The sequence below is a fragment of the Pristiophorus japonicus genome, chromosome Y (genome assembly GCF_044704955.1).
Source record: "Pristiophorus japonicus isolate sPriJap1 chromosome Y, sPriJap1.hap1, whole genome shotgun sequence".
Taxonomy (NCBI): Eukaryota; Metazoa; Chordata; class Chondrichthyes; family Pristiophoridae; genus Pristiophorus; species Pristiophorus japonicus.
The window spans coordinates 23,317,246-23,331,757 of record NC_092011.1 but is presented as its reverse complement, the minus strand read 5'-3'; the positions used below and the strand labels follow the sequence as shown (position 1 = coordinate 23,331,757).

The 14,512-nt window shown below is 44.0% G+C and overlaps 1 pseudogene; it reads right to left on the bottom strand.

The window, feature by feature from the left end:
• Positions 1 to 4,576: 4,576 nt before the first annotated feature.
• LOC139241081 (probable G-protein coupled receptor 139) lies at positions 4,577 to 13,995 on the bottom strand (annotated as a pseudogene).
• Between the last annotated feature and the right edge of the window lie 517 nt (positions 13,996 to 14,512).

Sequence of the window (14,512 nt, the reverse complement as noted above, 5' to 3'; positions counted from 1 at the left end):
TGACCAAGACATCCAGTAGACCGTGGGCGGCGAACATTGCCCATAGACTTTCTACCATGGCAGAGGATGAGCTTGAATTTAAAATTTCACACTCGTTCCATTTGGAGTAGGCGTCTACTACAACCAAAAACATTTTTCCCATGAAAGGCCCTGCGTAGTCCACATGGATGCGTGACCAAGGCTTGGCGGGCCAGGACCAGGGGCTAAGGGGGGCTTCCCTGGGTGCGTTGCCCAGCTGGGCACACGTGTTGCACCTGCGAACACAAAGTTCCAGATCTGCGTCTATCCCTGGCTACGAAACGTGTGACCTGGCAATTGCCTTCATCATGACAATGCCCAGGTGCTCATTGTGGAGTTCTCTGATGAACACCTCTCTGCCCATCTGGGGCATGACTACGCAGTTTCCCCACAGTAGGCAATCGGCCTGAATTGCGAGTTCATCCTTGCGCCTGTGAAATGGTTTAAATTCCTCAGGGCATGCCCTGTACGTGGCTGCCCAGTCCCCATTCAGGACACATTTCTTGACTAGAGACAATAGCGGGTCTCTATTTGTCCAGACTTTAATCTGACGGGCTGTCACGGATGAGCCTTCGTTTCCGAAAGTTTCAACAGCCATGACCATCTCAGCAGCATGCTCGGTAGCCCCCTCAGTGGTGGTTAGTGGAAGCCTGCTGAGTGCATCGGCACAATTTTCGGTGCCCGGTCTATGCCGAATTGTATCGTCATAGGCGGCTAACGTGAGTGCTCACCTCTGTATGCGGGCCGATGTATTTGCATTTATGGCCTTGTTGTCGGCCAAAAGGGATGTTAGGGGTTTGTGATCTGTCTCCAGCTCAAATTTCCTGCCAAACAGGTACTGGTGCATTTTCTTTGCCACATATACACATGCGAGCACCTCCTTTTCTACCATCCCGTAGCCCCTTTCTGCCTGGGACAGACTCCTGGAGGCATAAGCAACCGGCTGTAACTGACCCTTGGCATTGACATGCTGCAACACACACCCGACACCATAGTACGACGCATCGCACGTTAACAAAAGTTTCTTACATGGGTCATATAGCGTTAACAGATTGTTGGAATATAACAAATTGCGTGCTCTATTAAAAGCCCTTTCCTGGCTGTCCCCCCAGACCCATTCATGACCTTTGCATAGGAGGACGTGTAGCGGCTCTAGCAGCATGCTCAATTGGGGAAGAAAGTTACCAAAATAGTTCAGGAGCCCCAGGAACGAACGCAGCTCCGTCGTGTTACGGCGTCTGGGTGCTCTCTGGATCGCTTCCGTCTTGGACGCATTAGGGCTGATCCCGTCTGCTGCTACCCTCATCCCCAGGAATTCTGCCTCTGGAGCTAGGAAGACGCACTTCGCCTTTTTCAGTCGCAGCCCTACCCGGTCCAGTCTGCGTAGCCCCTCCTCCAGGTTGTGGAGGTGCTCTTCCGTATCATAACCCGTGATGAGGATGTCGTCCTGAAAAACCACCGTCCCTGGAATCGACTTGAGGAGGCTTTCCATATTTTGCTGAAAGATCGCGGCGACCGAGCGAATCCCATGTTCTCACAGTGTACAACTTAGATCAGATTATACATGGGTTACAATGCTAGTTGAATACTGAATACATGACAGAAGACATCCTGGTAGTTCGCATGCCACTGGACCTAGTTGGGTACTGAAATACGCTATCGGTCGCTGCCGGTCCCCATGTAACTGAATCAAAACAGATTTTGCAAAACCCGACTTGTGATGAACAAATAAGTTGAATGGCTTCGTGTAGTCTCGTAATCCCAAGGCCGGTGCTGAAGTGAGGGACTGCTTAAGGTTCTGGAAAGCATTCCGGGATACTTCAATCCAAATCAACTTTTCTGGTAGTGAGGGCATGGACATGTCTAACAATGGCCTAACGACCTTGGAATAATTCATAATCCATTGCCTGCAATATCCTGACATGCCGAGGAAATGTTTCATTTCTCTCTTGGTTCTTGGTAGTGGAGCAGAACAGATTGCTTTTACTCTGTCTTGTGTCAATTGTCTTGTATCTCTGACCAATTCGTGTCCTAGATACCGAACCCTTTCTGAGACTAATTGTAACTTCGCCTTTGACACTTTGTGTGCTTTCGAGGCCAAGGCTTTTAATAACACAAGAGAATCTGTTTCGCAGGCTGATTTGGCAGGTGAGGCGAGCAGTAAGTCTTCAACATGCAGCACAAAGGTAGAACCTGCTGGTAAAATTACATTTTCCAGATCCTTCTTTAAGCATTGTGAAAATGTAGTAGGTCTTTCGATAAATCCCTGTGAGAGTCTTGTCCACGTATATTGATGTCCTTTATACATGAAGGCAAACAGGAATTGGGGCTCTGGGTGAATGGGTATTGAGAAAAATGCTGAACATAGGTCAATATACGTTGAGTTTGCCGGAATACTGGTAAATATAGTCGAAGGATTGGGCACCACCGGATAAGTTGGGAATACAGATTCATTCACAGCTCGTAGGTCTTGGACAAACCTCCATTTGTCACTACTGGGCTTCTGAACTGGAAAAATCAGTGTGTTACACAGACTTCTCATTTATGCTTATCGTGATTCACAGATCACAGAATGCAAAGTACTTGTTTTATAATTGTGTGCCCAACTTCTGTTTTAGAAGCTGAACATCAAAAACTCCAATCTTTTGCTCTGTAACTTCAATTTTATGATACAGTGTCTCATAAATTACATCATTTTAAACTTCAGCTTCTGACGCAGCAGTTGTGTAATTGTATTAAAAATGCTTCCAAACCCAAGATTTTCCAATACAACCAAAATGTTTATCAAAGAGAACCACCTGAAATATCTCAAAAACCCAATTCAAATATTGTACTGCCAATCTTTTATTTCAAACTCTTTTTACTGAGCTAGAAGCTTTTGTGTCAATTTTTTACACAAAAGGAAAAGGGGGGTGTCCTTCCCCAGCCTCGAGAGACCAACACAGGCTTTTTTGTAAAAAAAAGGCATTACATCTTCCCTTCTCCGTTCTTTATCTCATTCCTAGACTAAATTTATTGTCTTTCAATCCAATGTAATCAATGATTGCGTCTTTTCTTTTGACAAGTGAGCGTGTCGAATTTTTTTTTTTAACCAACAGGACTACGCATTTTTTTAATCTTTTGTTCAACAAACCTATCCTTTGTGCATTTCCGAGCTCCGTAACTTATCATCCGAATAAATCCACACCTGCGTTTCTAACTTAAAATGCAATTCAATTCTAGGTTCACACTTTCTTAAAACTTCACACATACAGGACAACAATACGAAGGATTAAAAAAACCTTCACTCTGTTCGAAAAAGTGAGTGGAGCTAAAACAGCAGACAGCTCCACCACTTTCTCAAACAGGCTTTCAGACACCTGAAAAATTCATTAATTCCGACCTCAAATATTCCGTAGTCAAAAATCACACAAGCACTCTCATTCAAAGACAGACATTCACAAAAGTCTCTCTTCATTCAACAAAGCTTATTATTTGGCCAGCTCTATATTTTGATCCATACATCACTTAAGATAGTCACTATCAGGGTTTTTTTTCCTTTTCTTACATATTGATTTACTTCCTCTGTTAATTTTACATGGGCTCGAAGAATCGGAACCCAGGCCTTTTCTATTACTTTCTTTTTTTCCCCTCTTCTACCTGGGTCTCGTCTACAAGACACTCCTCCAGACATGTGATTATTTCTAAATTAAATGAAGCATCAGGTGGAAATGGCCTGTTTTCACACTTAGTCCATTTTACTATTTTTTTTAGGTGGTCAATTGAAGACTGACCACAATCCTGGAGCATAAAATAGGCTGCTGTGCCCTTTGGTGGTGTTTTACTTGCTCCGGCTTCTGGATGAGTAAGATTTTTCACAGTTTCTGATTTCACAATCCTTTCGGTCAACGAGGTCTCTACGCCCACTTCTCCTGGCCATCACGTGGCCTCAAAAGGCTCTTAATTTCGGGCTCAGTCTGGGTGCGTGAGATATGTTGACACGAACCAACCATAGTTGATCAATCAGTTACTGTTTCTTTTCTCAATCAATCCTTTTTTTTTCCGAATCACAATTTTCTCTAGTGACTCTTCCCATTTCTCTAATTGCAATGTCGCACAAAAGTATTGAACACAACAGTATAACAAAGACAACTCGGACAATCAACATTCACGTGAGTATACAGATCATAGCCTTAAACTCTATCTAAACAAATAGTCAATTCTCGGTCTGCATTGTATGCCACTACAGACCGAGTCCTTAACTTATCTTAATAACATTTATGGTCTTATCGCACAAGGACCTGGATTCTATCACATAAGGACCGTCTCCCTTCTAACACAGTCCTATCACACAAGGAACTTTCCTTTAGGGACTTGTAATATCGTATCAAACAAGGATAATTCCCTTTATGGTCATATCGCACAAGGATCCTGATCCTATCACACAAGGATCATCGATCGATAGCCCTCTTCTTACTTTTTACTAATGAAAATCTCCCCGTGCTTCGGAAATTTTCAGGATCAGATCCCTTCTGCCTACAAGCTGAGAAGGAAAAAATTCCCAAAATAACTTTAGCTCTTAAATGTCGAGTCTCGTAGATCGCAGTACCTCCACTGTGGACAACAGATTACATATGCGATTTAACAGTAAAGAGACCACTTATGAGCAAAAGGCTCACCTTATTCTGGCCAGTAAAGCCCTTCACTGAAGAGGCAATATGCCGGCATCTGTTCACTCACATAGTAGAGAGTAAGCGATCTCGGTGGAACCTCCAAGAAGTAACTGTTGAAATCTCGGCTCTCAATATACGACTCTAACACAATCAGCTCCGGTAGATGTTCCTTTAATAAGTTTTACTTGCAGCAAGGACGAGTCTCACTCAGTCAAAGGCCAAGTGAGGACTCTCAAAATGGTACAGTTTCACAATGTATTTATACAGTAGAACAAACCAGTTATGGTTCCATCCTGTGTATTGGTTCTGCCTTTGCAGTCAGTGAAAACAGATAAAGAGTTCTTCAATCAGTTAATGATTATCACATCCTTGTCTTTCCATTTTTTCCAAATGTCTCCTTTGTCAGTAACTTTGGTGGGCCAGACAGCAATAACTTGATGAGGGTGTGATAATGTGCTATCACCGGCTTTGCATTGTTTTAGGACTGTCCAGTTTCCTGGTCAGTTATTTGTGCCCATGATTTCCATAGAAGTTGATTGGGTACTTGGCTTCTTGCAAATTATGGATAAGTTCTGTGCAAGAGATAATGGCTGGCAATTTGATTATCTCTTAGGGGGTGAATTGGTTATACATCTTTACAACCTCAGCCCTTCTAAGGTCTGGTATAGTGACAGATTATTCCGGAGAGCACAATGGGTGGTACTTATCTCAGCAGGACAGTCTTAATGTTGTCTGGTGGCTATTAATCAGCTATCAGCAGTTTCAGTCAAGGTTAGCATGTTTATGCAAACAGACTGTCTGCTGCAGAAGTTTTCTGGCAGGACCACTATTCCATATTATTTTATGGCAAAAAGGGTACAAAAACAGTGTAATGCAACTTAAAAAAATACATTACGACAAGAAGAATGAGACAATCTTAAGGGGGTGTCAAACTGCTCCAGTGATAATTAGCCCTGAACAGCCCAGCTTCACCTTCTGTCCTCCCCTATCTCTGTTAGCTCAACCTGCCCCTTTCACGCACTGACTCACTTTCCCACAACTCTGTTTTTAAATTAACTTTTAGTTAGTTGTACGAGATGAGCAGAAGCCCAGCTGGTTACCGCTGCCTAGACTTCACCCCTACCTCCGCGGGCAGCTCCTGGATGAAACCGATGAGTTGACGAGTTCTCCTTCGGTTTGAAGTCTTTAGTAAGCTTCAGAAACAGATGAATGGGCTGTGTGATGGCTCGCCTCATCTCCTCCCTGAACTTAGCCTGGGTGAGAGCATAAATGCAGGTGTTGGTGCAGGAGTTCAGGTACATCAGCATGTCGCCGACCTGCATCACTATGACCATGGGGCCCATGTCTAGCAAAATCTCCTGGAACACAAAGACCACCACTCTAGTCATCCACAGCAAGATGAAGCTGCCCGATATGGCGAAGAGCATGATGATGGACCTTCTCCGGTTCTCCATCTCGGGGTCAACTTGCTTCCAATCGCCACCTTGACCCCGGAATGCCCTGCGGACCCGACTGGCCACGAGAACGTACCTGACGGTGAGAGCATTGAGCAGCAAGATGCACACGTAGGGAATGAGAGGGGTTAAGACTGTGCCAGACCACATGTAAATAGCCCAGGGGGTTTTGTAACATAGATTGCGGAGCCTGCAGACTGGGAACGGGCCGCGGGCATCAACGCATTCATAGACAAAGTAGCGCGGGATATTGCGCAGGTAGCTCACCGTGCACACAGTCGTTATCACCCCGGTCGCTGTCCTCACCGTGCAGTATCTCGCTTTCCACTTCTGGAAACAAATGGCGACAAATCGATCAAGGGTGAAGGCCACGGTGAGCCAGACCGAGCAGTCCACCACCACGGCATTCATGATGCTGTTCAGGCTGCATACGTGGTAATGGGTGAGGATCGAGAAGGGGAATTAGAGAGATCCCAGGTAGTTCAATATCACACAGAAGATGATGACCAGCAAGTCCACCGCTGCCATGGAGACCATGTAACGGCCCGTGCATCTGGCGAGGCCACAGCTCCCACGGGAGAGAATCACGATGGTCATTAAATTAGCTGCCAGATAGGGAAAGAGAGGTGAGAGTTAATAATTACACCCACACCATGTGTTATAGGGCATGTTACATGAGGGAGAGATACCCTGGCCTAGCAACTGTTGAGAGTTCTCCCAAGCAACAGCCAGCATTCAAGATTGATTATGGCCATGGGATCTTGATAGTACTGCCTTAATAGTATGTATAGATCATAACTTTTATGGTGACAATAACTAGGGCACTGCACCTTATGTGAAGGGCTGTTGATGTTCGCATGATGTAGAGAAACATAAATGTGTGTGCGTAAGAATCGGCTGAAGGACTATATATTGACCAGAGTCTAACATATAAAGGTAATGAGTAGGAGACGGTGTGGTTTCAACACAATGAAGATGCAAAGAGGGAGTGAGGAAACTTGGCAGGAGAGGACATTTCTAAAATGGGTTCGAGACAGAGGTTGAAAAATAGTAATGAGAGAATGATTGGCTATCAGAATAATAAATATTTCTTAGATATCCATATAAACTGTACGGATTTGATTTCACTGATGGCTCTCATTATCCAATGCTCACTGTATACTTAACGAGCAGCCATTGTCTATCACTCAGTGAAATACAATTGGTCCAACTCGGTCCATCGCTCAATCAGCACTCATTCTTCAACTCACTTCATCACTCAATGAGATCGCATTGTTCAATTCAGGCCCTCACTGAATATGCTCTCATTGTTCAACTGTCTCCATCATTCCATGAGCTCCTATTGTACAACTCTCTAACAGTCACTCAATGGACTTGCATTTTCCAACTCACTCCCTCACTCAGTGGCCTCCCATTGTACAACTCTCTACATCAGAGATGCAAAACATCCTCTCTGCATCTGCCTTGTCAAGCCCCCTCAGAATGTTAAACGTTTCAATAAGATCACCTCATTCTTCTAAACGCCAAAGAGTACAGGCTCAATCTTTTCCACCTTTCTTCATATGACAACCCCTTCATCTCGGGAATCAACCTCTTGAACCTTCCCTGAACTGCCTCCAATGCAAGTGTATCCCTCCTTAAATAAAGAGACCAAAACTGTACGCAGTACTCGAGATGTGGACTCACCAACAGTTTCAGTTGTAGCAGGACTTCTCTACTTTACACTCCATCCCTCTGAGAATAAAGGCCAACATTCCATTTGCATTCTTAATTATTTGCTGAGTATTTTCAGTATTTTCGGTTTTTATTTATGAATGGGAAAGTATGTTTGACAAATCTATTCTAGTTTTTTGAGGGTGTAGCAAGCAGGGTAGATTAGGAGGAACCAGTGGATGTAGTATATTTAGAATTTCAGAAGGCATTCGATAAGGTGGCACATAATAGGTTGTTTCACAAGATTAGGGCTCATGGGGTTGGGGGTAATATGAGCAGCATGGATTGAGGATTGGTTAATGGACAGATAATAGAGAGTATGATAAAACAGGTCATTTTCAGGATGGCAGGTTACAACTAGTGGAGTGCTACAAGGATCAATGCTGGGGCCTCAGCTATTTACAATCTATGTTAATGACTTAGATGAGGGGACTGAGCATAATATATGCAAGTTTGCTGCTGATACAAAGCTAGGTGAAAAAGTAAGCTGTGAGGAGGATGCAATGAGGTTACAAAGGGATTGGAATGATTAAGTGAGTGAGCAAGAAGATGGCAGGTGAACTATAATGTGGGAAAATATGAAATTATAGGTAGAATGGAAAAGCAGAATTGTGAAATGTTGGTATTCAAAGGGATTCGGATGTCCTTGAACACAAATTACAGAAAGTTAACATGGAGGTACAGCAAGCAATTAGGAAGGCAAAACTTTATTGCAAAGGGCTTGCAGTATAGTATAAGAATGTCTTGCTGCAATTATATAGGGATTTGGTGAGACCACACCTGGAATACAGTGTACAGTTTTGGTCTCCTTACCTAAGGAAGGATATGCTTGGGGGTGTAACGATGGTTCACTGGATTAATTCCTGGGATGAGAGATTGAGTCCTATATTCTCTGGAGTTTAGAATATTGAGAGGTGATCAAATTGAAATTTATATAATTCTTAGAAGGCTTGACAGGATCATTGGTGAGAGGCCATTTCGTTTGACTGGAGATTCTAGAGGTCATAGCCTCAGGATAATTGGTTGGCCATGTAGGACTGAGATGAGGAGAAACTTCTTCACTCAAAGTGTTGTGACTCTTTGGAATTCTGTATCACAGAGGGCTGTGTATGCTCAGTGATTCGGTATAATCAAGGCTGATAACAATAGATTTAAGGTATTTAGACGTTTGCAGATGAGGCTAAAATCAGCTGCATAGTTGATAATGAAGAAGAAAGCTGTGGACTGCAGGAGGATATGAATGTACTGGTCAGGTTAGCAGAACAGCGACAAATTGAATTTAATCCAGAGAAGTTTGAGGTAATGAATGCATTTGGGAAGAGCTAACAAGGAAAGGGAATACATATTACATGGTAAGACACTGAGAAGCATAGAGCAACAAAGGGACCTTGGAACGCATGTCCACAGATAGAAACATAGAAACATAGAAACATAGAAAATAGGTGCAGGAGTAGCCCATTCAGCCCTTCGAGCCTGCACCGCCATTCAATGAGTTCATGGCTGAACATGCACTTCAGTACCCCATTCCTGCTTTCTCGCCATACCCATTGATCCCCCAAGTAGTGAGGACTACATCGAACTCCTTTTTGATTCTATTTAGTGAATTGGCCTCAACAACTTTCTGTGGCAGAGAATTCCACAGGTTCACCACTCCCTGGGTGAAGAAGTTTCTCCTCATCTCGGTCCTAAATGGCTTACCCCTTATCCTTATACTGTGATCCCTGGTTCTGGACTTCCCCAACATTGGGAACATTCTTTCTGCATCTAACCTGCCTAAACCCATCAGAATTTTAAACGTTTCTATGAAATCCCCTCTCACTCTTCTGAACTCCAGTGAATACAAGCCAAGTTGATCCAGTCTTTCTTGATATGTCAGTCCCCCCATTCCGGGAATCAGTCTGGTGAACCTTCGCTGCACTCCCTCAATAGCAAGAATGTCCTTCCTCATGTTAGGTGTCCAAAACTGTACACAATACTCCAGGTGTGGCCTCACCAAGGCCCTGTACAACTGTAGCAATATCTCCCTTCCACTGTACTCAAATCCCCTCGCTATGAAGGCCAACATGCCAATTGCTTTCTTAACTACCCGCTGTACCTGCATGACAACCTTCAATGACTGATGTACCATGACACCCAGGTCTCGTTGTTGCTACCCTTTTCCTAATCTATCACCTTTCAGATAATTGTCTGTCTCTCTGTTTTTACCACCAAAGTGGATAACCTCACATTTATCCATATTATACTTCATCTGCCATGTATTTGCCCACTCACCTAACTATCCAAGTCACTCTGCAACCTCATAGCATCCTACTCGCAGCTCACACTGCCACCCAACTTAGTGTCATCCGAAAATTTGGAGATAGTACATTTAATCCCCTCGTCTAAATCATTAATGTACAAGGTAAACTGCTGGGGCACCAGCACAGGACCTTGCGGTACTCCACTTTTTACTGCCTGCCATTATGAAAAGTACCCATTTACTCCTACTCTTTGTTTCCTTTCTGCCAACCAGCTCTCAATCCACGTCAGCACACTACCCCCCAATCCCATGTGCTTTAACTTTGCACATTAATCTCTTGTGTGGGAACTTGTCGAAAGCCTTCTGAAAGTCCAAATACACCACATCAACTGGTTCTCCCTTGTCCAGAAGGTTGTCTGTGTCCTCCTTAGTGAATACAAAACCAAAGTACTTGTTCAATTGGTCTGCCATTTCTTTGTTCCCTGTTATGACTTCCTCTGATTCTGACTGCAGGGGACCTACGTTTGTCTTTTCTAACCTTTTTCTCTTTGCATATTTATAGAAGCTTTTGCAGTCTGTCTTAATGTTCCCTGTAAGCTTCCTCTCATATTCTATTTTCCCTGCCCTAATCAAAACCTTTGTCCTCTTCTGCTGAGTTCTAAATTTCTCCCAGTCCCCGGGTTGACTGCTATTTCTGGCCAATTTGTATGCCACTTCCTTGGCTTTAATACTATCCCTGATTTCCCTTGATAGCCACGGTTGAGCTACCTTCCCTTTTTTATTTTTATGCCAGACATGGATGTACAATTGTTGTAGTTCATCCATGCGGTCTCTAAATGTCTGCCATTGCCCATCCATTGTCAACCCCTTAAGTATCATTCGCCAATCTATCCTCGCCAATTGACGAGGTCACCGCATTACAGGAAGGACATGATTGCGCTGGAGAGGGTACAGAGCAGATTTACGAGGATGTTGTTGGGACTGAAAAATCTTAGCTATGAGGGGCAGATTGGATAGGCTGGGTTTGCTTTCCTTGGAACAGAGGAGGATGAGGGGAGACCTCATTAAGGTGCATAAAATTAAGAGGGACCTAGATATAGTGGATAGAAAGGGCCTATTTCCCTAAGCAGAGAAGTCAACAACCAGGTGGCATAAATTTAATGTAATTAGTAGAAGGTTTAGAGGGGATTTGGGGGGAAGTTTCTTCACACAGAGGGTTGTGGAGGCGTGGAACTCACTGCCTGAAAGGGTGGGAAAGGCAGAAACCGTCATCACATTTAAAAAGTACTTAGATGTGCACTTGAAGTGTTATAACCTGCAGGGTTATGGACCTAGAGTTGGAAAGTGGGATTAGGCTGGATAACCTCTTGTTGGCCGGAGCGGACACGATGGGCCAAAATGGCCTCCTTCCGTGCTGTAAATTTCTATGATTCTATGATTCTAAAGGATCAACGGATATGGGAATAGGTTGGGAAAGTCATTCAACCATGATCTTATTGAGTGGTGGAGCAGGCTCGAGGGGTCGTATTGTCTACTCCTGCTCCTATTTCTTATATTCTTTATGGACCAACTCACTCGATTACTCAGTGAGCTGCCATTGTCCAACTATCTATGGCACTCAATCAACTGCCAATGCCCAGGATCCCATCAGCAATCACTGAGCTCCCACGTACAAGCTCTCCCAGTCACTTAATGGCACCCCCAGTATCCAATTCCCACCATAAATCAATATTTTCTGTCTCCAATCTCTAACAGTCTCTGAATGAGCCTCCATTTTCCAAATCCCACCAGTCAATTAATGTTCCAATTGTCCAACTCTCTCCCTCATTCCATGAGATCTCTTTGTCTTTCCCACCACCTCACTCGGTGAGCTCTGGTTGGCCAACTCTCTGCATCAGTCAATGGGCTCCCAATTGTCCAATTCTCTGAGTCATCCAATAAGCTCCCATTTTCTAACACTCATCATCAATCAGAACTCCAGTTCCAGCTATCGTTCCATCACTCAATCAGCCCCTATGAACGAGTTCCCATTGTCCATTTCTCCCCTCACTCAATTATTTTCCACTTACCAGCTCTCTGTCACTCACCAATCTCCCATTTATTAACTTTCATCAGCAGTCAGAGCTCCAGTTGTCCAACTCTCCCTTTCACTCATTGGCGTTTCATTGTCCAACTCTCGACATCACACAATGAGCTCCAAGTGTCCAGCTCTCCCCATCTCTCAATGAGCTTCCTCTGTTCAACACACACAAAGAAGCACCCAAAATAGAATGCATTCACAAACACAGTTGCAAACACACACACACAGACACTGAAACAGGAACACACTCATGCAGTTGCACGCACACACAATCACAGTCAAATACACAAACTCTTGCATATACACACTCATAGACCAGACAGCTTAACCTCGGTGGTAGGATAAATAATGGACAAATAATGGAATCCCTACTAAAGGAGAACATGGAAGAAGATCTAGAAACCAAAAATATAATACGAATATTCAGCCTGGATTTCAAAAGGGAAAGTCTTGGTTGACCACCTCATTGAATTTTTTGAAGAGTTAACAGAGAGTAGACAATAGTGATGCAGTAGCTGTCATTTATCTAGATTTTCAAAAGACCTTCGATGTGGTACCCCATAATAGACCAATGAACAAGGTCAGAGAATGCAGAGTCTGGGGACAAGTAGCAGTGCAGATAGCGAGCTGGCTACAAGACGGAAAGCAGAGAGTAGATGTAAAGGGTAGCTATTCTCAGTGGCAGAAGGTGGGTATAGGTGTTCCACATCGATCAGTGCTGGGACCACTGTTGTTCACAATTTCTATTCACGATTTAGACCTTGGAATCAAAAATACAATTTCTAAATTTGCTGATGACGCCAAATAGAGGGGACAGTCAATACTGAGGAGGACTGTAACAAATTACAGGAGGACATTTATAAACTTGCAGAATGTGCATATAATTGGTCGTCATATTATAAAAAGTACATCGAGTCACTGCAGAGGGTGTAGAGAAGATTTACAAGGATGATAAAGAACTGCAGGGGTATACATATCAAGAAAGGATGAACAGGCTGGGTCTCTTTTCTCTTCAAAAAAAGGCTGAGAGGTGACGTGATAGAGGTCTTTGAAGCTCTCAAAGGTTTTGATTGGTTGGTACAGAGATAATGTTTCCACTTGTGCAGAAGAGCACAACTAGAGGCCATCAATATAAGACAGTCACCAAGAAATCCAATGGGGAATTCAGAAGAACATTTTTTACCCAAAGAGGGGTGAGAATGTGGAACTCGATACCACAGGAAGTGGCTGAGGTGAATAGTATAGATGTATTTAAGAGGAGGCTGGACAAGCATACGAGTGAGAAGGGAATAGAGGGTTATGCTGATAGATTTAGATGAGGAAAGACAGGAGGAGGCTCGAGAGGAGCATAAACGTCGGCATGGACTGGTTGGACTGAATAACCTGTTTCTGTGCTGAATATCCTATGTATGTAATCCCCACACACACACAAGACACAGACCAACACACACAGGCACAAGTACACACACAGCCACATACATATATACTTAGACATTAAAACACACACACACCCACACTTGCACGTAGCTTGCACGTAGAAACAAAGTCACGCAGGCACACGAAAATGCACAATAGCACACACTCAGAAACACAGTCACACTTATGCTTGCACGCATTCACATACGAGCATGCTCAAGCAAATGCAGTCTCAGACACACACACACACACGCGCGCTCTCACACACATACACCCACTCAGCCACACATTCACAGGTTGCCAGTCATTAAAGAGGAGTTCCCCCATTTGGTGACTATCTGCTACTCACATACCGGCCAAACCGATGACTGCCAGGCAATGGTAGAACAGGTCCTGCGCTAGTAAGAATGCCAAGCTTCCCATCCTCGCAGAGAGTCCGTGACGTGTGTTGGAGCTGGAGACAGCAGCACACACTGACACACAGAGGCAGTGCTTTGGAAGTAGCCTCTATTATATACTCAGGAGAATCTCCCAGTGAGACATCGAGCTCAGGGGGGGCCTGGTACCAGCTGCAGTCAATGCAGCCGCACAACAGGTAAGGGACCTTAACTATCCTAATCCACGGGAAGAGCTTACGTGGAGATTACACTTTAATAACCTCAAACACACCCTGCAATAGCAGAGTCACCGAGTAATATTCAGAAGGTTCAGAGGCGGTTTCAACTAAATGGTATTATTTTGAGGCAGGTGCAGGAGAGTAGCAGATCCTGGGCTGCATATTGACAAATCCTTGAAGGTGGTAGGGCCACTTCATCAGGCGATGAAGAAAGTATATGAAGACTTGCTTTTGTAAATAGGGACATTGGATTCTAAAACAAGGAAGGCTTGTTAACCCTCTAGAAAAACTGGTTAGGCCTCAGCTGGAGAATTGTGTCCAATT